The sequence below is a fragment of the Epinephelus fuscoguttatus genome, linkage group LG21 (genome assembly GCF_011397635.1).
Source record: "Epinephelus fuscoguttatus linkage group LG21, E.fuscoguttatus.final_Chr_v1".
NCBI lineage: Eukaryota > Metazoa > Chordata > Actinopteri > Perciformes > Serranidae > Epinephelus > Epinephelus fuscoguttatus.
In genome coordinates this window covers 38,988,592-39,011,977 of record NC_064772.1, presented here as the reverse complement: position 1 = coordinate 39,011,977, position 23,386 = coordinate 38,988,592, and the positions used below count along the sequence as shown (strand labels likewise).

At 44.3% G+C, this 23,386-nt stretch overlaps 1 protein-coding gene across 9 annotated transcripts in view; it reads right to left on the bottom strand.

Annotated features, from left to right (window-relative positions):
• Window positions 1-23,386, bottom strand: part of LOC125881953 (receptor-type tyrosine-protein phosphatase mu-like) — a 202,425-nt gene that overhangs the window by 158,253 nt on the left and 20,786 nt on the right. The gene's annotated exons all lie outside the window — the stretch shown is intronic.

Here is a 23,386-nt window from a genome sequence, read left to right as displayed (position 1 = left end):
TTTCTCACACAAGGCATTTGATCTGGTCCTCTTGTAAATGCTGCCGTGAGAACACCAACCAACTCTAGGCAATTACACAACTTTGGAACAACATGAGTCCCTGATTCAGACCAGAGGAGACCACTCTAGGGCTGACAGCAGCCTGAGACACACACACACACACACACACACACACACACTGATATAAAGCCTCCTCCTTTCTCAGAGACTTTAAATCCATCCATTCACACACACACACACTGAGGCTGAATGTGTGTGTGTGAATATATTTGATGACATCGACGCCTCTTCAGTGTGATGACTCTGTGTGTGTGTGTGTGTGTGTGTGTGTGTGTGCAGCTGTCATCTCAAAGCGCTCACATTAAATAGCTGGAAGGCTCATTTTCTTTCTTTGTAACAGAAGGCACATTAAACACACACACACGGACACGCACACACACTCAAACACACACACACGCTCCCGCAGGACAGTGTTAACACATCAACAGATACGAGACACAATCTGTTTAATCTGCTTCTATGAATTTGCATCTATATAACAAACTGAACACACAGAAAAACAATCTCAGCCTCACAATGTCCCCACACTGACTGTGGACCACAGTTACTACTGACAGGACTACAGTTACGACTGACAGGACTACTGTTACTACTGACAGGACTACACTTACTACTGACAGGACTACAGTTACGACTGACAGGACCACTGTTATTATTGACAGGACTACACTTACTACTGACAGGACTACAGTTACTACTGACAGGACCACTGTTACTATTGACAGGACTACAGTTACGACTGACAGGACTACTGTTACTACTGACAGGACTACAGTTACGACTGACAGGACCACTGTTACTATTGACAGGACTACACTTACTACTGACAGGACTACAGTTACTACTGACAGGACCACTGTTACTACTGACAGAACCACTGTTACTACTGACAGGACTACAGTTACGACTGACAGGACTACTGTTACTACTGACAGGACCATTGTTACTACTGACAGAACCACTGTTACTACTGACAGGACCACAGTTACTACTGACAGGACCATTGTTACTACTGGCAGGACCACTGTTACTACTGACAGGACTACTGTTACTACTGACAGGACCACTGTTACTACTGACAGGACTACAGTTACGACTGACAGGACTACTGTTACTACTGACAGGACCATTGTTACTACTGACAGAACCACTGTTACTACTGACAGGACCACAGTTACTACTGACAGGACCATTGTTACTACTGGCAGGACCACTGTTACTACTGACAGAACCACTGTTACTACTGACAGGACCACAGTTACTACTGACAGGACCATTGTTACGACTGACAGGACCACTGTTACTACTGACAGGACTACTGTTACGACTGACAGGACTACTGTTACTACTAACAGGACCACTGTTACTACTGACAGGACTACAGTTACTACTGACAGGACTACAGTTACGACTGACAGGACTACTGTTACTACTAACAGGACCATTGTTACTACTGACAGGACTACAGTTACGACTGACAGGACTACTGTTACTACTAACAGGACCACTGTTACTACTGACAGGACCACTGTTACTACTGACAGGACTACAGTTACTACTGACAGGACCACTGTTACTACTGACAGGACTACAGTTACGACTGACAGGACTACAGTTACGACTGACAGGACTACTGTTACGACTAACAGGACCACTGTTACTACTAACAGGACTACTGTTACTACTGACAGGACTACTGTTACTACTGACAGGACTACCGTTACGACTGACAGGACCACTGTTACTACTGACAGGACTACTGTTACGACTGACAGGACTACTGTTACTACTAACAGGACCACTGTTACTACTGACAGGACCACTGTTACTACTGACAGGACTACTGTTACGACTGACAGGACTACTGTTACGACTGACAGGACTACTGTTACTACTGACAGGACTACAGTTACTACTGACAGGACTACTGTTACTACTGACAGGACTACTGTTACTACTGACAGGACTACAGTTACTACTGACAGGACTACAGTTACGACTGACAGGACTACTGTTACGACTAACAGGACTACTGTTACTACTGACAGGACTACTGTTACTACTGACAGGACTACAGTTACGACTGACAGGACTACTGTTACGACTAACAGGACTACTGTTACTACTGACAGGACTACTGTTACTACTAACAGGACCACTGTTACTACTAACAGGACTACTGTTACTACTGAAAGAACTATAGTTACTACTGACAGGACCACTGTTACTACTGACAGGACTACAGTTACGACTGACAGGACTATAGTTACTACTGACAGGACTACAGTTACTACTGACAGGACCACTGTTACTACTGACAGGACTACAGTTACTAGTGACAGGACTACAGTTACGACTGACAGGACTACAGTTACTACTGACAGGACCACTGTTACTACTGACAGGACTACAGTTACTACTGACACGACCACTGTTACTACTGACAGGACTACTGTTAATACTGACAGGACCACTGTTACTACTGACAGGACTACTGTTAATACTGACACGACCACTGTTACTACTGACAGGACCACTGTTACTACTGACACGACCACTGCTACTACTGACAGGACTACAGTTACTACTGACAGGACCACTGTTACTACTGACAGGACTACAGTTACCACTGACAGGACTACTGTTACTACTGACAGGACCACTGTTAATACTGACAGGACCACTGTTACTACTGACAGGACCACTGTTACTACTGACAGAACCACTGCTACTACTGACAGGACTACAGTTACTACTGACAGGACCACTGTTACTACTGACAGGACTACAGTTACTACTGACAGGACCACTGTTACTACTGACAGGACCACTGTTACTACTGACAGGACTACAGTTACTACTGACAGGACCACTGTTACTACTGACAGGACCACTGCTACTACTGACAGGACTACAGTTACTACTGACAGGACTACAGTTACCACTGACAGGACTACTGTTACTACTGACAGGACTACAGTTACTACTGACAGGACCACTGTTACTACTGACAGGACTACTGTTACTACTGACAGGACCACTGTTACTACTGACAGGACCACTTTTACTACTGACACGACCACTGTTACTACTGACAGGACTACAGTTACTACTGACAGGACCACTGTTACTACTGACACGACCACTGTTACTACTGACAGGACCACTGTTACTACTGACAGGACTACAGTTACTAGTGACAGGACTACAGTTACTACTGACAGGACTACAGTTACGACTGACAGGACTACAGTTACTACTGACAGGACTACAGTTACTGCTGACAGGACTACAGTTACTACTGACAGGACCACTGTTACTACTGACAGGACTACAGTTACTACTGACACGACCACTGTTACTACTGACAGGACTACTGTTACTACTGACACGACCACTGTTACTACTGACAGGACTACAGTTACGACTGACAGGACTACAGTTACTACTGACAGGACTACAGTTACTGCTGACAGGACTACAGTTACTACTGACAGGACCACTGTTACTACTGACAGGACCACTGTTACTACTGACACGACCACTGTTACTACTGACACGACCACTGTTACTACTGACAGGACTACTGTTAATACTGACACGACCACTGTTACTACTGACAGGACTACTGTTACTACTGACACGACCACTGTTACTACTGACAGGACCACTGTTACTACTGACAGGACTACAGTTACTACTGACAGGACCACTGTTACTACTGACATCTGTTCTAACTGGTTGTACTGACACCCCTTACAGATAAAAACCAGAGAGAGGCAGATTGTTGTTGGGCTGTCTCCACCTCCACAGGAAATGAGACAAACACACACAGTGTGAGGGTTGTGTGTGTGTGTGTGTGTGTGTGTGTGTGTGCAGCAGTAATTAATCATAATGTGCAGCTATTGATCGTCTGCCCTCTTTATTCTCCAGCTGCCTGATCAATAACTACAAGTCCTAAAAGTTAGAGCTCTGTTATTAACCCCTCACTGCCTGCTGCACTCATCTCAACACACACATACACACACACACACACTCACTTACTCTCACACACACACACACACAAACACACATATATGTACTAGGGGTGTAACATTACACACACTCACTCACACACACACACACACACACACGTACTAGAGGTGTAACATTACACACAGTCATACTGAAGTGTGCGGTTCGACAAACTGAACAATACGTTGAAGTTTTGAAGTTTTACTTAACATATGGAAAACAAAACTCATGACCTGACCTGTGTCTGACAGCGTGTTCAGGCCATCACTGATTTCAGTGTCGGCCACCTGACACCAGAAGACAGCTGTCAATGCGGTACGGCACGCTGCTGATAACACGGGGCAGGTTGGAGGAGTCCAACAAACCCTGAACCTTCACCTGGGAGGCTGCTCTTCACTTCCTGTATGAATGTTGAACCAAACCTTGATGATTTCACGGACCATATGCCAGTATTCAACGACTTTGGAGATAGACCAGGTGGCTCGTTCAGCAGCTAACAGCAGCTAACATTAGCATTAAGCTTACGGCTGTTTATCTGACTGTGTCACTTCACTCTTGTACTTTTCCTTCTTTTGTTTCTATATTAGTCTCTGATTTTAGATTTTTGCCCCTTGAACACTTTGTGTCTTGTATATTTGGAGTATTTTGACTGATATTTAAACTCTACTGTTTCAACCCAGTGGTTGTTCTTGAAGCTTCTCTGGCACAAGAGTTTCCTTCAGGATAAATTAGGTTCTACTGAAAGGAATTATTTCCAGCTACAATCCTTAAAAACCACAGTACATATGCAACAGGGACCCAAATACAGCGCTAGTACTGAATCAGGAGTTAAACAGGGTGACGACGAGATGTGGGTGCATCATGTAGAGTTCCTCAGTGTGCTCGCATCATCTGAGCAGATCAGGTGTAAAGACTGGAACTAAAACTAGAAGGTTGGTTCCAGTGGTGTACGGCAGTTATAGCGGACCCTAGGAGGGACCCTATTACGCCCTAGTTACAAGTTATGAAGCACACACACACACACACACACACACACACACACACACAGGTGTGTGTGTGTGTGTGTGCTTTAGGTGCATATATATTTGTGCTTTAGGTGCATATATATTTTAGCAGCAGTGTGTCTTACTGCCACTTTTACATTGCATCCACTTGCAGATACCTGATATTGGACACATTAACAAACATATTACACAGCAGTTATTACATTTATTTAACTTGACAGTTTTTTAAATAGTTCATGTAGAATAAGTTTATAATTTGTTACAGATTGAAACTGTTTTGCCTTATTTAGGGCATGTATGGAAAATAGCACCATTTTTGTTTTAATGTGAGTTCTTATTTGAACACAGTTGTATTTCCAGGTGGCAGTCGGGCCCCTGCCCCCCATGGGCCCCAGTGCAACAACACTGCCTGCACTGTCTATATTTACGCCCCTGGTCGGTTCAGTTTCCTCTGAACTCAGGAGAGAAAAGAAAAGAGGTGAAGAAATGGAAGAAAAACCGAGACACAGAGAGCCGAAGAAGAAACTAGAGAAGCAGAGGAGTGCTGAAGAGGAGGTGAAGTTTTTCTGAGTCTCCAAGTCTCTGAGTCGCGGCGGTGAAGTGGTGTCCATTAGAGTCCGTAGAGATCTGACAACATTTAGCCGATGTGCTGGTGGGCCGGATTAGACCGTCATCTATGAACAGCCAGCCAATCACGGACACACACAGCTGGCAGGGCGCCTGGGTGGAGCTCTGTCTGAAGTATGTGAGGCTGAATGAAACCATCTGGTCCCGATTAGGAAAATCACTCGTCTCTCTTCTTCTGTGGTTTTCTCTGTAATAGTCCTCCTGCCTGCTCCTTCCTGTGTCTCTGTAGATCCACTCAGTGTGTGTGTGTGTGTGTGTGTGTGTGTGTGTGTGTGTGTGTGTGTGTGTGTGTGTGTGTGTGTGTGTGTGTGAACGTCCCGTTAAACCTTTAAAACTTTAACGTAGCAATAAAGTTTATTCAAACAAGACGACTGCATCTCCACGACGTCCACAAAAAAAGAAGAGCTGCGTCACACAGTGTGTATTCGTGCGGCCAACACAAAGTACAGAGAGCTGAGAACTACATGTGAAATACTACTAATGCTGCATCAACTGACTCATGACTGAATGACTGACTGAATGAATGACTGCAGTTCATCATATAAAGAAACATTTGCTCTTTTTTTTTAAAGGTATTTTTTGTGGGCTGCTGATGTCACCTGATGTGAGATGATGTCAGAAGATAAAGACGGACTCTCTGTCTGTCACACAGAGTCTTGTTGTTCAGCACGACCAGCGCTGAGTGACCAGGAGAATGTTAATGACGCCACAGACACACTCGCAGGAAACACATGAGGCTGCGCCGATCAAAGACTCAACAACCAGCCGAGTCATGTTTGACACAGCAGTCAGCAAAAAGCACACGTCTGTCCGAACGTGGGAGGAATTGGTGCAGAAACTACAAGACCCCGACACGAAGACAGATTTAGAGCAGAAGAGTCTTGATGAAACAGAGACTGAGTACAGGAGCGAGACGACAACGAGTCTGGATAAGAAGGAAAAAAAACAGACTGAAAAGATTCTAGAAGAGAGCCATCAAAATGAGGAATAAAGGACACGGAGGAAAATCTAGACTAGTGTTGCACGGTATACCGGTACTAAAATAGTACCGCGGTACTAGAGTATTCCAAACGGTACTATACTGTATTTGGAAAATACCGGTACTTTGAAATTGATTCAATTCATTAATTTAGTTAATTTATTTTACTCATTTATGCACACAAACGCCTTCCTTGTTCCTATTGGAGCACAGATTGCACAAGTGGTGTGTATGACAACACCTGTATCAACATCCACAGCTGGCGCACGTGAAAAAAGACAAGAGAAAGTCTGCCTCGCAAAGGGAGACAACACGAGACAACACCAACTTGGTGAAACATTTGAGTTACCAAACCGTGACGTCCGTACCGAGGTACTGACCGAACCATGATTTTTTTAGTACCGTTACACCCCTACTATTTATTGTTCTAAAGGTTTGCATCCAAAAGGACTTTTCCTTAGGAAAAGTACCGAAGAGTATCGAAAACTATTGAAATTCATATTGGTCACGATACCAAAACAAAGATTTTGGTATCATGACCACCCTAATCTAGACTCACAATCTCTAGACAGTGAACAAACAGGACAAAGACTTTAGACATGGAGGGAAACACAGGAGAAAAGAGAAACTAGAAGGGAACAATAAAAAGAACTTTGGACTGGAGAATCTAGAAAACAGAAAGAACATAGATAAGGAAGAGAAAGAAAGAACTAGGGGCGACACGGTGGTGTGGTGGTTAGCACTGTCGCCTCACAGCAAGAGGGTTGTCAGTTCGATCCCGGGCGTGGGAGCCCTTCTGTGCGGAGTTTGCATGTTCTCCCCGTGTCAGTGTGGGTTCTCTCCAGGTGCTCTGACATGTTCTCCCCGTGTCAGCGTGGGTTCTCTCCAGGCACTCCAGCTTCCTCCCACAGTCCAAAGACATGCAGGTTAACTGGTGACTCTAAATTGTCCGTAGGTGTGAATGTGAGCGTGAATGGTTGTCTGTCTCTATGTGTCAGCCCTGTGATAGTCTGGTGACGTGTCCAGGGTGAACCCTGCCTCTCACCCAGTGTCAGCTGGGATAAGCTCCAGCCCCCCCGCGACCCTCAAGAGGATGAAGCGGTTAGAAGATGAATGAATGAATGAATGAATGAATGAAGAAAGAACTAGATAAATAATCCAGAAATAAAAGAGGCTAAACTTAGAAAGATGACACTAAAGAAACCGCACAAAGAGGGAACACAGGATGTCACCAAAGACGCATGGTGAGGAGGAAGTGGTCGTGAAGAAACCAGACGCATGAGGTCAAACCACAAATCTAGAAGATCAAACTATGAAGAAGAATCAAGATTAAACTCGACAGATAAACAAAATTAAAGGAATGAAAACAAGAAGAACGTCACGAAGAAGGAACTAGAAGAATACAGATGAAACATATTCAGCTTCTAGACCCAACCCAGTTTGAGAGCCACTGTTACCATGGAGACAGATGACAGAAAAGAAACTAGATAAAGAATCTAGAGAACAAAACAAAAAATGGATGGAAAAATAAAATAAAATTCAGAAACCACACACACACACACACACACACACACGCACAAACTAACTACACACAACAATGTTGTCAAAGAAGAAACTCTTCAGAGAGGAATCTAGAAAATGATCTAAAAGACCTGGACTACAAAACTACACAAAGAAATCACATGAAGAAGAATCAGGAGACATAAAGGAGGGAGAGAAGGAAAGAAGGAGGGAGAGAAGGAAAGAAAGAGGGAGAGAAGGAAAGGAGGAGGGAGAGAAGGAGGAGAGAAGGAGGAGAGAAGCAAAGGAGGGAGAGAAGGAGGAGCAAAGGACAGAAGGAGGGAGAGAAGGAGGAGAGAAGGACAGAAGGAGGGAGAGAAGGAAAGAAGGAGGGAGAGAAGGAGGAGAGAAGGACAGAAGGAGGGAGAGAGGGAAAGAAGGAGGGAGAGAAGGAGGAGAGAAGGACAGAAGGAGGGAGAAAAGGAAAGAAGGAGGGAAAGAAGGACAGAAGGAGGGAGAAAAGGGCAGAGGGAAGGAGAGAAGGAAAGAAGGAGGGAGAGAAGGAGGAGAGAAGGACAGAAGGAGGGAGAGAAGGAAAGGAGGGAGAAGGAGGAGAGAAGGACAGAAGGAGGGAGAGAAGGAAAGAAGGAGGGAGAAAAGGAGGAGAGAAGGAGGAGAGAAGGAAAGAAGGAGGGAGAGAAGGAGGAGAGAAGGAAAGAAGGAGGGAGAGAAGGAAAGAAGAAGGGAGAGAAGGAGGAGAGAAGGACAGAAGGAGGGAGAAAAGGAAAGAAGGAGGGAGAGAAGGAGGAGAGAAGGGCAGAAGGAGGGAGAGAAGGAAAGAAGGAGGGAGAGAAGGAGGAGAGAAGGAAAGAAGGAGGGAGAGAAGGAGGAGAGAAGGGCAGAAGGAGGGAGAGAAGGAAAGAAGGAGGGAGAGAAGGAGGAGAGAAGGAAAGAAGGAGGGAGAGAGGGTATCTCACACACACACACACACACACACACACACAGTAATTATCAGTGTGTAACGAGGCTGATCTAATGTGAGTGTTATTATCTGATGTCAAACACCAGCTCAGTGTGTGCGTGTGTGTGTGTGCGTGTGCGTGTGTGTGCGTGTGTGTTTAGCCTCTTGGTTAGCCGTTAGCATGTGGTGATGCTAACAAGCTGCAAAACTGAACCCTCTGAGGTGATTGGACGAGAGCGGACAGACGGGCAGTGACACGCCAAGCTCCCAGCAGCCCCTGGGGCTGTGTGTGTGTGTGTGTGTGTGTGTGTGTGTGTGATTGGATGTGACAGTGGACACACACATTCTGACAGACAGAAGTGGCCTGTGGTGTCAGTGGTGGCATTTAGCTGGTGACACACACACACACACACACACACACACACACACACACAGTGAGACACACACACACACACACACACACACACACACACACACACACACACACACACAGTGACACACACACACACACACAGTGACACACACACACACACACAGTGACACACACACACAGTGACACACACACACACAGACACACACAGTGACACAAACACACACACACACACACAGTGACACACACACAGACACACACAGTGACACACACACACACAGACACACACAGTGACACAAACACACACACAGACACACAGTGACACACACACAGACACACACAGTGACACACACACACAGTGACACACACACAGACACACACAGTGACAGTGAGGATGAGACAAGATGGCAGTGAAACAAAGAAACAACAGATTGTGTTTGTGTGACGGAAGATATTCAGACAGGAAGGAAACAAGGAAACGAGAAAGTAAAGAAGGAGATAGGGAAGAAGGGAAGGGGACAAAGCAAGATCAAAGGAGACATAAAAGGAAAGAAGGAGAGGAGAAAAAGGACTCCAGAGTGACACTAAACATTCGCACTAATGCACACTTCTGTCCTTCTTTACCTCCTTTCTCCTTCTCATACTCCTCTACTCCTACACCTCCTTCATTCCTTCTCTCCCTCCTTCTTTCCTTCTCTACCTCCTTCATTGCTTCTCTCCCTCCTTCTTTCCTTATCTCCCTCCTTCATTGCTTCTCTCCCTCCTTCTTTCCTTATCTCCCTCCTTCGTTCCTTCTCTCCCTCCTTCTTTCCTTATTTCCCTCCTTCATTGCTTCTCTCCCTCCTTCTTTCCTTCTCTCCCTCCTTCGTTGCTTCTCTCCCTCCTTCTTTCCTTCTCTCCCTTCTTTCCTTCTCTACCTCCCTCTACCTCCTTTCCTCTCCAACCAATAAAATCAATGTGAGATCTGAGAGTAAGGAGAGAGGAAGGTGAAAAAGGAAAGAAGGGGGTGTAGAAGGAAAGAAGGGGGTGTAGAAGGAGACGATCATGTTCTCTGTATTAATGTGACCTCAGACTATAAAAAGACACTCAGATTAGAGACAGAGTTCAACAGAGTGACTACACCCAACACACACACACACACAGTAACACACACACACCCAACACACACACACACACACACACAGTAACACACACACACACAGTAACACACACACACCCAACACACACACACACACACAGTAACACACACACACACACACACACACACACAGTAACACACACACACACACACAGTAACACACACACACACACACACACACACACACACACACACACACACAGTAACACACACACACACACACACACACACACAGTAACACACACACACACACACAGTAACACACACACACACAGTAACACACACACACCCAACACACACACACACACACACACACAGTAACACACACACACACAGTAACACACACATAGTAACACACACACACACACACACACACACACACAGTAACACACACACACATAGTAACACACACATAGTAACACACACACACACAGTAACACACACAAACATAGTAACACACACACACACACACACACACACACGTAGTAACACACACACACATAGTAACACACACACACACACACAGTAACACACACAAACATAGTAACACACACACACACACACACACACGTAGTAACACACACACACATAGTAACACACACACACACACACACACACACACACAGTAACACACTCCTGCTTTACATTCAAGGGTATCAAACTTTGAATGTGTGTTTGTGAAGGTATGTGAAGTGTATATATATTTACTCTGTATGTGTGTGTGTGTGTGTGTGCATGTGTGCGTGCGTGTGTGTGTGTGTGTGTGTGTGTTACTGTGTGTGTGTGTGTGTTACTGTGTGCATGTGTGCGTGCGTGTGTGTGTGTGTGTGCATGTGTGTGTGTTACTGTGTGCGTGTGTGTGTGTGTGTGTGTATGTGCATGTGTGTGTGTTACTGTGTGCATGTGTGTGTGTGTGTGTGTTACTGTGTGCATGTGTGTGTGTTACTGTGTGCGTGTGTGTGCGTGTGTGTGTGTGTGTGTGTGTGTGTTACTGTGATCTGTAGGAACAGTAACTGGGCGCTAACAGCATTAGCGTTAGCACAGCGAGCTAACTTGCCTCAGGCCAAATATGAATAATGCAGCAGTCAGCCCAGCGCCTCTGGGTTGGTGTGTGTGTGTGTGTGTGTGTGTGTGTGTGTCTGTGTGTTGGTGTGCTATCAGTGTTATCAGGCTGTACTGGAGGCTGTCTCTATATGACGGTATTAGAATAATATGCTAATTACTAATAATTACCCTGTAACATACACACTCAGATTAACCCCCCCCCCCACACACACACACACACACACACCTCACCCCCAAGTCTCTCCCCCCTCCTCCTCCTCCCTCTGGGCTGGAACTCCTCCTGGCAAGGACAAGGAGGAGGAAGAGGAGGAGGAGGAGGAGGAAACCTGCAGGACACAACATGTCTGCAGCGACATGAAAACATCTCAGACGGCTGAACAACGACGCTCACACACACACACAACAGTCAGAAACAACTGATGGGAACCTCTGGAAACTGCCCAAAAAATACACAAAAAGTACACATTTACTCCAAATGGCTGACTTCCTGTTGGGTTAAGGGCATGTAAATAGAAGCAGCTTTGGGGGCGCCGTTGCTGGAATTTTGTAGGGGGCCACCTGTTAATCAGGCTCGTATCAGATGTTAATATTCACCAGTTTACATGTGTGTGCAAAGTTTCGTGAGTTTTCGAGCCTGTAAATCTTAAAAAAAACTTCTGTTCGGAGAAAAATTCAAGAGGGCCTTGGCGTGCCTGCGGTCGGCGCTCGGGCTCGAAAGACTCGATGACAGAGATTCTGACTGCTGGAAGCAGAACTTCAGTGTGAGAACATGTATGTTCATGTACTAAAGATGGAACAGCTCTCAGATTAATTTGGGGACGACGTGGAGAGGAGGAGTCTGAAGAGTGCGAATCTTTGCAGATATGACACAGAATTTACTGATTATTAAGATACCAGACTGTTCTGGATCCATGTTGTCAACTTTATTTTATTCATAAGAAAATCTGGTCAAAATGAATGTCCTGCACTTTATGACAGAATTTCTCCAACACGTTATCTTCAGTTCAGCATTATGTTTGCTTGTTTTTTTTGTCTATGTACCTGTTTCCATGGAAATGTCGTTAAACCCGAACACTGGAGCAAAAGGTGCAGAACCGTTTCAGGATTTAGATCTGACACACTGGTTTGTTTCTTTTATTTACAGTAGATCTGTTTTTTTTCTTCCAGCACTGACAACACTGACTTTTTACTTTCAAAAGAAAATAATTAAAAAACTTTTTACTGTGCACACAAACAACAGTGTGGCGCTCCTGAAGAACAGACCTACCAGGAACAGAAGCAGGAAGTGTTCCCCTCACACCTGAAGAAGAACACACAGACAGAGGGAGCAGAGCAGCAGCTGATGGTTCGTACTGTTTAAAGCTGAGAAGTGAAACCAGCAGCAGCTGCAGGCCGTGTTAATGTGTGTGTGTGGATAGCCAGCGGAGGTGTGAGTGTCTCCGTGTGTCCGCTGTCCGTCCTCATCAGCCACACTGTCAACTCATCACCCAAAGGACACCAGCTGTCACCCTGTCTTTACGTCCAGTTTCAGGCCCCGCCTCAGTCCACAGTGAACCACATCAAATCTGTCAGTCAACATGGCCGCCATTCCTTCCACGAACCTCCCTGCTGTCCACATGTGAGGGAAACAGTCTGTAATGTGGTACTCAGTATCCCAAAGTCCACTGCAGGTCTCTCACTGTTTAATATTTAGTACATCACTGCTGGAAAGAAGCCCTTAATAAAACTGGAAATACTCCAGAAAATACTTTTTTCAGAACGTTCTTTCAGTCAAAATAAATTAAAAAAGGAACCAAACTGTGGATTTAAAATGTGTGTTTCTGGACAAACTCCTTGTTCTTACATATTTAAAATCACTCGGGTTCTGATGTTGAACCTTAACAGAAACATCACAGTTCTCCTGCTCTGCCAGATTCTCCTGTGGCGTCCCACAGGATGCTGTTTTAGGTCCTCAACTGTTTTCTATTTGACCTCACTGATTTCAGCCTCTACTACGGTACCACTGTGAAACTGTAACTGTTGCCATGGCTACCACTGATTTACTGATGTCGCCCCGCCACATTATCAACACCAACCACCACATACTTCTTCTTCTTCTTTATATTGCTCTTTAAAATCTGATAAAATAAATGCGTGGGAAAATGTGCTGCTTTGGATCTGATGCACACAGCCCACAGCACATCTGATTGGTTACATGTCAGGAGTGATAGCCTATCAACAGTGAAGGCAGCCGATGGAGAGGAACCCTGGAGCATTGTGTTGTATGTAAGGCAGCAGATATTACTGAGGGTGTAATAAACATCCCGGTGTGAGACGGAAACAGAGATGTGACCAGATGATCATAGTTTATAAAAACACACACAAAGTCGACACACACAAGTCTGTGATGATGGAACTACATTAATGAGCGCTTTCACAACACACACTAGTTTTTCGACTAATGGAAGTGCAGGGGCCTCGAGGATCGCTCAACCCCTTCACTTCCGGCGGTGCTCCCAGGGAATCGCCTTGTTGTTTACAAATACTTCCGGGTAGAAAACCGGCAGAGTTTAGCTATATATACATATACGTATATATATATATATATACATATATATATATATATATATATATATATGTATATATGTATATATATATATATATGTATATATATATATATACACACACATATATAGTAGTTTCATATATATATATGTGTGTGTGTGTGTGTGTGTGTGTGTGTATATATACATACATATATACAGTACAGGCCAAAAGTTTGGACACACCTTCTCATTCAATGCGTTTTCTTTATTTTCATGACTATTTACATTGTAGATTCTCACTGAAGGCATCAAAACTATGAATGAACACGTGGAGTTATGTACTTAACAAAAAAAGGTGAAATAACTGAAAACATGTTTTATATTCTAGTTTCTTCAAAATAGCCACCCTTTGCTCTGATTACTGCTTTGCACACTCTTGGCATTCTCTCCATGAGCTTCAAGAGGTAGTCACCTGAAATGGTTTCCACTTCACAGGTGTGCCTTATCAGGGTTAATTAGTGGAATTTCTTGCTTTATCAATGGGGTTGGGACCATCAGTTGTGTTGGGCAGAAGTCAGGTTAATACACAGCCGACAGCCCTATTGGACAACTGTTAAAATTCATATTATGCCAAGAACCAATCAGCTAACTAAAGAAAAACCAGTGGCCATCATTACTTTAAGAAATGAAGGTCAGTCAGTCCGGAAAATTGCAAAAACTTTAAATGTGTCCCCAAGTGGAGTCGCAAAAACCATCAAGCGCTACAACGAAACTGGCACACATGAGGACCGACCCAGGAAAGGACGACCAAGAGTCACCTCTGCTTCTGAGGATAAGTTCATCTGAGTCACCAGCCTCAGAAATCGCAAGTTAACAGCAGCTCAGATCAGAGACCAGATGAATGCCACACAGAGTTCTAGCAGCAGACCCATCTCTACAACAACTGTTAAGAGGAGACTGCGCGAATCAGGCCTTCATGGTCAAATAGCTGCTAGGAAACCACTGCTAAGGAGAGGCAACAAGCAGAAGAGATTTGTTTGGGCCAAGAAACACAAGGAATGGACATTAGACCAGTGGAAATCTGTGCTTTGGTCTGATGAGTCCAAATTTGAGATCTTTGGTTCCAACCGCCGTGTCTTTGTGAGACGCAGAAAAGGTGAACGGATGGATTCCACATGCCTGGTTCCCACTGTGAAGCATGGAGGAGGAGGTGTGATGGTGTGGGGGTGTTTTGCTGGTGACACTGTTGGGGATTTATTCAAAATTGAAGGCACACTGAACCAGCATGGCTACCACAGCATCCTGCAGCGACATGCCATCCCATCCGGTTTGCGTTTAGTTGGACGATCATTTATTTTTCAACAGGACAATGACCCCAAACACACCTCCAGGCTGTGTAAGGGCTATTTGACCAAGAAGGAGAGTGATGGAGTGCTGCGGCAGATGACCTGGCCTCCACAGTCACCGGACCTGAACCCAATCGAGATGGTTTGGGGTGAGCTGGACCGCAGAGTGAAGGCAAAGGGGCCAACAAGTGCTAAACACCTCTGGGAACTCCTTCAAGACTGTTGGAAAACCATTTCAGGTGACTACCTCTTGAAGCTCATGGAGAGAATGCCAAGAGTGTGCAAAGCAGTAATCAGAGCAAAGGGTGGCTATTTTGAAGAAACTAGAATATAAAACATGTTTTCAGTTATTTCACCTTTTTTTGTTAAGTACATAACTCCACATGTGTTCATTCATAGTTTTGATGCCTTCAGTGAGAATCTACAATGTAAATAGTCATGAAAATAAAGAAAACGCATTGAATGAGAAGGTGTGTCCAAACTTTTGGCCTGTACTGTATATATATATATATATATATATATATACATATATATGTATGTATATATCCCATTTTCCACGTCACTATATCACCGTTTAGACTAATCTGATGTTTGTAAAGTCTGTAAACACAATGATTGAACAAACGTTACTATTTCTGTGTGCACGTTTTGTAATTAATAACATGGTTATCGTAGATTAGCTGGGCTAACCGTTAGCTGTTAACGTTAGCAGTGTCTGTAATAGGTAATAATTCATTAAACGGTCCGTGAAAAAAATATCTTTTCCAGTGGATATCTTAGTTACAACATGATTGAGCTAGCAAAGCAGTTTTGTGTTGCTATGTGTGGTATTTATTCAGTTTTGGGAAATCACGATGTCTAGAAAGCATCAGTTGCTGCAGCTGACAGGGACAGCTAACAGCAGCAGCAAAGCTAACATCAGGACGTCATCTGTTAAAAGCCTCCTGTTGTCGGATACGACATGAAACTACTCCAGTTAGCTCAATCATGTTGTAACTAAGACATCCGCTGGAAAAAATATTTTCTTCATGTTGACGAGACAGCGTTTTTGGTGGACCGGTAGCCATGGACGCGGAGCTTGCTGTTTCTGTAAGTACACATTTCCTGGGGACACCTGCACGTCTTGGCCCCACCCCCTCCATTGTGATTGGCTAAAGCGCAGCATCGTTCAAACTCAAAGCCCTGCTCCAACGTTGCAACATCACTGTATGTATTATGTTGGTAGCTGAGCTATTCTTCTTCTGTTTAACGGTGGGTGGCTTGAGGTGTATAGGAGATTTAATTATAACAAACATTTGTTATCTGCCATGAAGGAGTAGATAATTATTGTTTTTGATTTATCGCCCAGCCCTACTGACATCCGACCAGTACAAGATGACCGTTACCATAGTTACCACACAGACAGACAGACAGACAGACAGGTTTGTAAAGGAGAGTGAATCTTAATTAAAAAATGAAAATGATCCAGAGTCAACAGATGGGCATCTATAAACACACACAGGGTTTCTAAGGAGAGAGATTAGGACGAATCATAAACTAGAATCATGTCAGATTAAACTCTGCGTGCTCCAGATAAGAAACCAGGAAATCAAAAGGAAGAAAAGATGTGTGGCTCTTAATCTGTCTGACACTGACATCAGTATCACAGGGGGATTGTGGGACTGCACCGAGGCATGCTGGGTACTTTGTTCTAAAAATGTGTTGGATGCCACAGAGAGGTGAATATTAATGCTTGTATGATCAAAAGAAATAAAACACAAACAGTTGTCAAAAGATTAATTTGACCAAAAGCGTGATGAGACTGCTGATCAGACGACCAAGCTGTCTCTGCTCACAGAAGAAGAAGAAGGATGATAATAAGGAGACAAAGAAGAAGACGAGTGAGCACAAAGAGAAAGTGAAGCAGTAAAACAGAGAGAGACATTTAGAGGACTTTTTCTGTCCTGCTGACTCATCATAAATCTGTGTGTGTGAGTGTGTGTGCTGCAGTGATCAATACAGCAGCAGATTGTCTGGTTCTCAGGTGTCCACTTTTCCTAAAGCTCACTAAATCTTATTCCACTTCTTTCAACATCTGACTCAGCGAGTCCTTATCTCCAAAACAAGAGCTCCCAGCATCACTTCCTGCCCATGATTAACAATAATTTAATACAAAAACACCAAAAAAGTTGACGTCTTCAGGTGTGTTGTTTTGTCCAAAAGATGAACAGATTCATCTCCAGAACAGGCTGTTCTCACAAAATGCAAGTAGGTTTTACTATGAAAAACAATACACCAGGACACATCAGCATGTAACTGTACGTTCAGGATGTAACTGTACATAAAGGACGTAACTGTACGTTCAGGATGTAACTGTACGTTCAGGATGTAACTGTACATTCAGGACGTAACTGTACATTCAGGATGTAACTGTACGTTCAGGACGTAACTGCACATACAGGACGTAACTGTACATACAGGACGTAACTGTACGTTCAGGATGTAACTGCACATTCAGGATGTAACTGTACATACAGGACGTAACTGTACGTTCAGGACGTAACTGCACATTCAGGATGTAACTGTACATACAGGACGTAACTGTACGTTCAGGATGTAACTGTACGTTCAGGATGTAACTGTACATTCAGGATGTAACTGTACGTTCAGGATGTAACTGTACATTCAGGACGTAACTGTACATTCAGGATGTAACTGTACGTTCAGGACGTAACTGCACATACAGGACGTAACTGTACATACAGGACGTAACTGTACGTTCAGGATGTAACTGTACGTTCAGGATGTAACTGTACATTCAGGATGTAACTGTACGTTCAGGATGTAACTGTACATTCAGGACGTAACTGTACATTCAGGATGTAACTGTACGTTCAGGACGTAACTGCACATACAGGACGTAACTGTACATACAGGACGTAACTGTACGTTCAGGATGTAACTGTATGTTCAGGATGTAACTGTACGTTCAGGACGTAACTGCACATACAGGACGTAACTGTACATACAGGATGTAACTGTACGTTCAGGATGTAACTGTACATTCAGGATGTACCTGCACATACAGGACGTAACTGTACATACAGGACGTAACTGTACGTTCAGGACGTAACTGCACATACAGGATGTAACTGTACATACAGGATGTAACTGTATGTTCAGGATGTAACTGTACATTCAGGACGTAACTGTACGTTCAGGACGTAACTGCACATACAGGACGTAACTGTACGTTCAGGACATAACTGTACATACAGGACGTAACTGTACATTCAGGACGTAACTGCACATACAGGACGTAACTGTACATACAGGACGTAACTGTACATTCAGGACATAACTGCACATACAGGACGTAACTGTACGTTCAGGACATAACTGCACATACAGGACGTAACTGTACGTTCAGGACGTAACTGTACATACAGGACGTAACTGTACGTTCAGGACATAACTGTACGTTCAGGACGTAACTGTACATACAGGACGTAACTGTACGTTCAGGACATAACTGTACATACAGGACGTAACTGTACATACAGGACGTAACTGTACGTTCAGGACATAACTGTACATACAGGACGTAACTGTACATACAGGACGTAACTGTACATACAGGACGTAACTGTACGTTCAGGACGTAACTGTACATACAGGACGTAACTGTACGTTCAGGACATAACTGTACATACAGGACGTAACTGTACATTCAGGACATAACTGCACATACAGGACGTAACTGTACGTTCAGGACATAACTGCACATACAGGACGTAACTGTACATACAGGACGTAACTGTACGTTCAGGACGTAACTGTACGTTCAGGACGTAACTGTACATTCAGGATGTAACTGTAGGTTCAGGATGTAACTGTACATTCAGGACGTAACTGCACATACAGGACGTAACTGTACGTTCAGGACATAACTGCACATACAGGACGTAACTGTACGTTCAGGACGTAACTGTACGTTCAGGACGTAACTGTACATTCAGGATGTAACTGTAGGTTCAGGATGTAACTGTACATTCAGGACGTAACTGTACGTTCAGGACGTAACTGCACATACAGGACGTAACTGTACATACAGGACGTAACTGTACATACAGGACGTAACTGTACATTCAGGATGTAACTGTACGTTCAGGATGTAACTGTATATTCAGGACGTAACTGTACGTTCAGGACGTAACTGCACATACAGGACGTAACTGTACGTTCAGGATGTAACTGTACGTTCAGGATGTAACTGTACGTTCAGGATGTAACTGTACGTTCAGGACGTAACTGTACGTTCAGGATGTAACTGTACGTCAAGGGCACAACTATGTTCAAGATGTAACGTCATCTGTGGGGCGTAAATTTGTATCATGTGTTTAATGTGTTTAATGAAATGTTGTTCGGAGAGATCTGACTTGATAAAATCATGTTTAAGAAATTAATCCTTTGATCTCTGTAGTCGAAACAGTCCTACTGTGCCTGGTACATTGAACCTGTTTTTTCATCAGTTCGTTTTTGAGATACAATCATTTTTATGAGCAGAGTGAAAAGGTGTTGATAGATTTGTCATTTTTTACTCTGCCGCCTTCGTGGGTATTCATGCCGTTTTGTACCGTATATAACAACATCATAACAAGAGAATAAGGTAATGACGAGGAAAACAGAAGCCTGAACTTCCTGCTGCAGAAAGAACAAATGTTCTGGCCATTCTTATTTTAAATAGACATATACAGGATTATAAAAACAAGGATCTCAAATTAGCACACCACGTAAGGTTCTGTCAGATCACACATCATCTCCTGCGGCCGCCTGGATCTCTGTTGTTAGGGTTAATTAACTGACTGGTTGATCGACTGATGTGTTGAACACCAGGTCCGAACAATGTGCAAAAAATAACATTAAAAAAACACAGATGAATTTGATAAGAGAATGTTTGGACCCTTTGGACAGAGAGAGTTACTTCTGGTCACATTCAGACTCATAAAACACAAAAAGCGCTCTGACGTTAACAAACTGAAACAGAAAGAGAGAAAGGAGACGAGTCCAAACAAATCAGCACACGATTAATCCAACAACCACTGGACGACACACCAACACACTGAGCTGTGTAAATGTCAGGGATGACACCTCCAGCTGATGAAGAGTACACCCGAGTCTCCATCTCACCCTCTGACATCCCCCCTCCCTCACCCCTCCTCACCCCAGCATACAGAAGGTCATCTCTAACCTCCAGCAGAGACAGAGGGGGAGATCATTCAGCCTGGCAGAGGCTGAAAAGGTCTTCTCCCACAGGACTCACATACAATACTACACACACACACACACATACACACACACAGAGTAACACACACACACACACACACACACACACACACACACACACAGAGTAACACACAAGCAGCAGGTGTGAGGCAGCTTGGCTTCAGGGCAGCAGAGAGATGAACAAAACTCAGAATCTGGCAGCAACTGGTGGCTGCAGAGATGAAATGAGATGAGGTGAAATAAAATAACATGAGGTCAAGACAGGTGAGATGAGGTGAGATGAGATAAGGTGAGGTAAGGTGATATGAGATGAGGTGAGGTGACGTGACATGAGATGAGATAAGGTGAGGTGACATGAGATGAGGTGAGGTGAGGTGAGATAAGTTGAGTTTAGATGAGGTGAGATAAGGTGAGGTGAGGTGAGATGAGGTGAGGTGAGATAAGGTGAGGTTACGTAAGATGAGGTGAGATACGGTGAGGTGAAATGAGATGAGGTGAGATGAGATGAGATGAGGTGAGGTGAGATGAGGTGAGGTGAGGTGAGGTGAGATGAGGTGAGATGAGGTGAGGTGAGATGAGGTGAGATGAGGTGAGATAAGGTAAGGTGAGGTGAGGTGAGATGAGATGAGATGAAGTGAGGTGAGATGACATGAGATAAGGTGAGGTGAGGTGAGATGAGGTGAGATAAGGTAAGGTGAGGTGAGGTGAGGTGAGATGAGATGAAGTGAGGTGAGATGACATGAGATAAGGTGAGGTGAAATGAGATGAGATGAGACAAGGTGAGGTGAGATGAGATGAGATGAGATAAGGTGAGGTGAGTTGAGTTGAGATAAGGTGAGGTGAGATGAGATGAGATGAGGTGAGGTGAGATGAGATGAGATAAGGTGAGGTGAGATGAGGTGAGATGAGGTGAGGTGAGATGAGGTGAGATGAGGTGAGATAAGGTAAGGTGAGGTGAGGTGAGGTGAGGTGAGATGAGATGAGATGAAGTGAGGTGAGATGACATGAGATAAGGTGAGGTGAGGTGAGATGAGGTGAGATAAGGTAAGGTGAGGTGAGGTGAGGTGAGATGAGATGAAGTGAGGTGAGATGACATGAGATAAGGTGAGGTGAAATGAGATGAGATGAGACAAGGTGAGGTGAGATGAGATGAGATGAGATGAGATAAGGTGAGGTGAGTTGAGTTGAGTTGAGTTGAGATAAGGTGAGGTGAGGTGAGTTGAGATAAGGTGAGTTGAGATGAGAATGGTCCTCACTTTACGCAAATCAAAGACGTCCTCACATTACACAAATGTCCTCATGTTACACAAATGTCCTCACTTCACACAAATGTCCTCACATTACAAGGATGTCCTCACTTTACACAAATGTCCTCACATATAAAAACTTGTATTGTGAAGCAGCAAAATAAGGAAATACGGAGTTTTTCGAGCAGCAACTTCACACAACTTCTAATACGGAGATTCAGTTAGAAGCTACAGACGTACTGACAGCTGAACACAGAGAGACTTTTAAAAACATTTCTCTCTGGTCTCCTGCAGACAGAGGTGAGGAGAGTCTCACAACACATGGCTTGTTTGAGGGGGAGAAGCGGGGTTCGCTGCGGTCAACTAGACGCCACTGCTACCTGCTTGACGGTGGGCGGCCCAGCTTTTGGATTTATTCCGGAGAAGGAGTAGGTGCGCAGCTCGGCGTGGCACTGGGCATCTAAACTGATAACCGAAGCACGTTACACACAAAACACAACAACAAATCAGTGCGTAACCGGACGCGGCTAAAAGTTCCAGAGGCAAAGGCAGACAGCATTATATGTGTGCTACTGCGGTAACTTCGTTCATCTCACAGACTGATGTTGATGTAGCGTAGCTTGTGCAACATATAGGCCGATGTTGCACTGTCGACTAATGAACAGACATTAAACAGAGGAGCAGCCCTGTGTCTCTGAGTGTTGATGGAGAACCTGTGAGTGAGTGAGGGGGCGGAGCTGTGTGGAGAGTGTGAGAGGAGAGATGCACACTGGTGTGCGTTATGTGGCGCAACTTGACCCTATATCAATATGAACGGTATTGTCTCAATCTATATCTTGCTTGAAAATATATTGGTATATTGTAACATACTGATATACCGACCAGCCCTACAAAGACGTCCTCACTTCACACAAATGTCCTCACTTCACACAAATGTCCTCACTGTGTTGGTGTAAAACTCAGTCTGGTCCTCACAGAGACAGAAGAACACACACACACACACACACACACACACACACACAGCATTAGGAGCACTCCCCTCTGTCGCCTGCAGCTCGCTCACGGCGGTCGACCACTAATGCTAATCTGCTGCGAGCGAGGCCTGGGGGACACTCAGACACCCCGTCCTCCACCACCCTCTGTCTCTACCTGTCTCTCTCTGATTCTGGGTCAGTGTTTGTACATCTCTTCATTATTAAAGAGCCTGAAACCTTGTTACCGTTAAAATGATAATCATCAAACACAAATTGTGTCCAGACTCTTTTTTGATCAAATCATGACATAA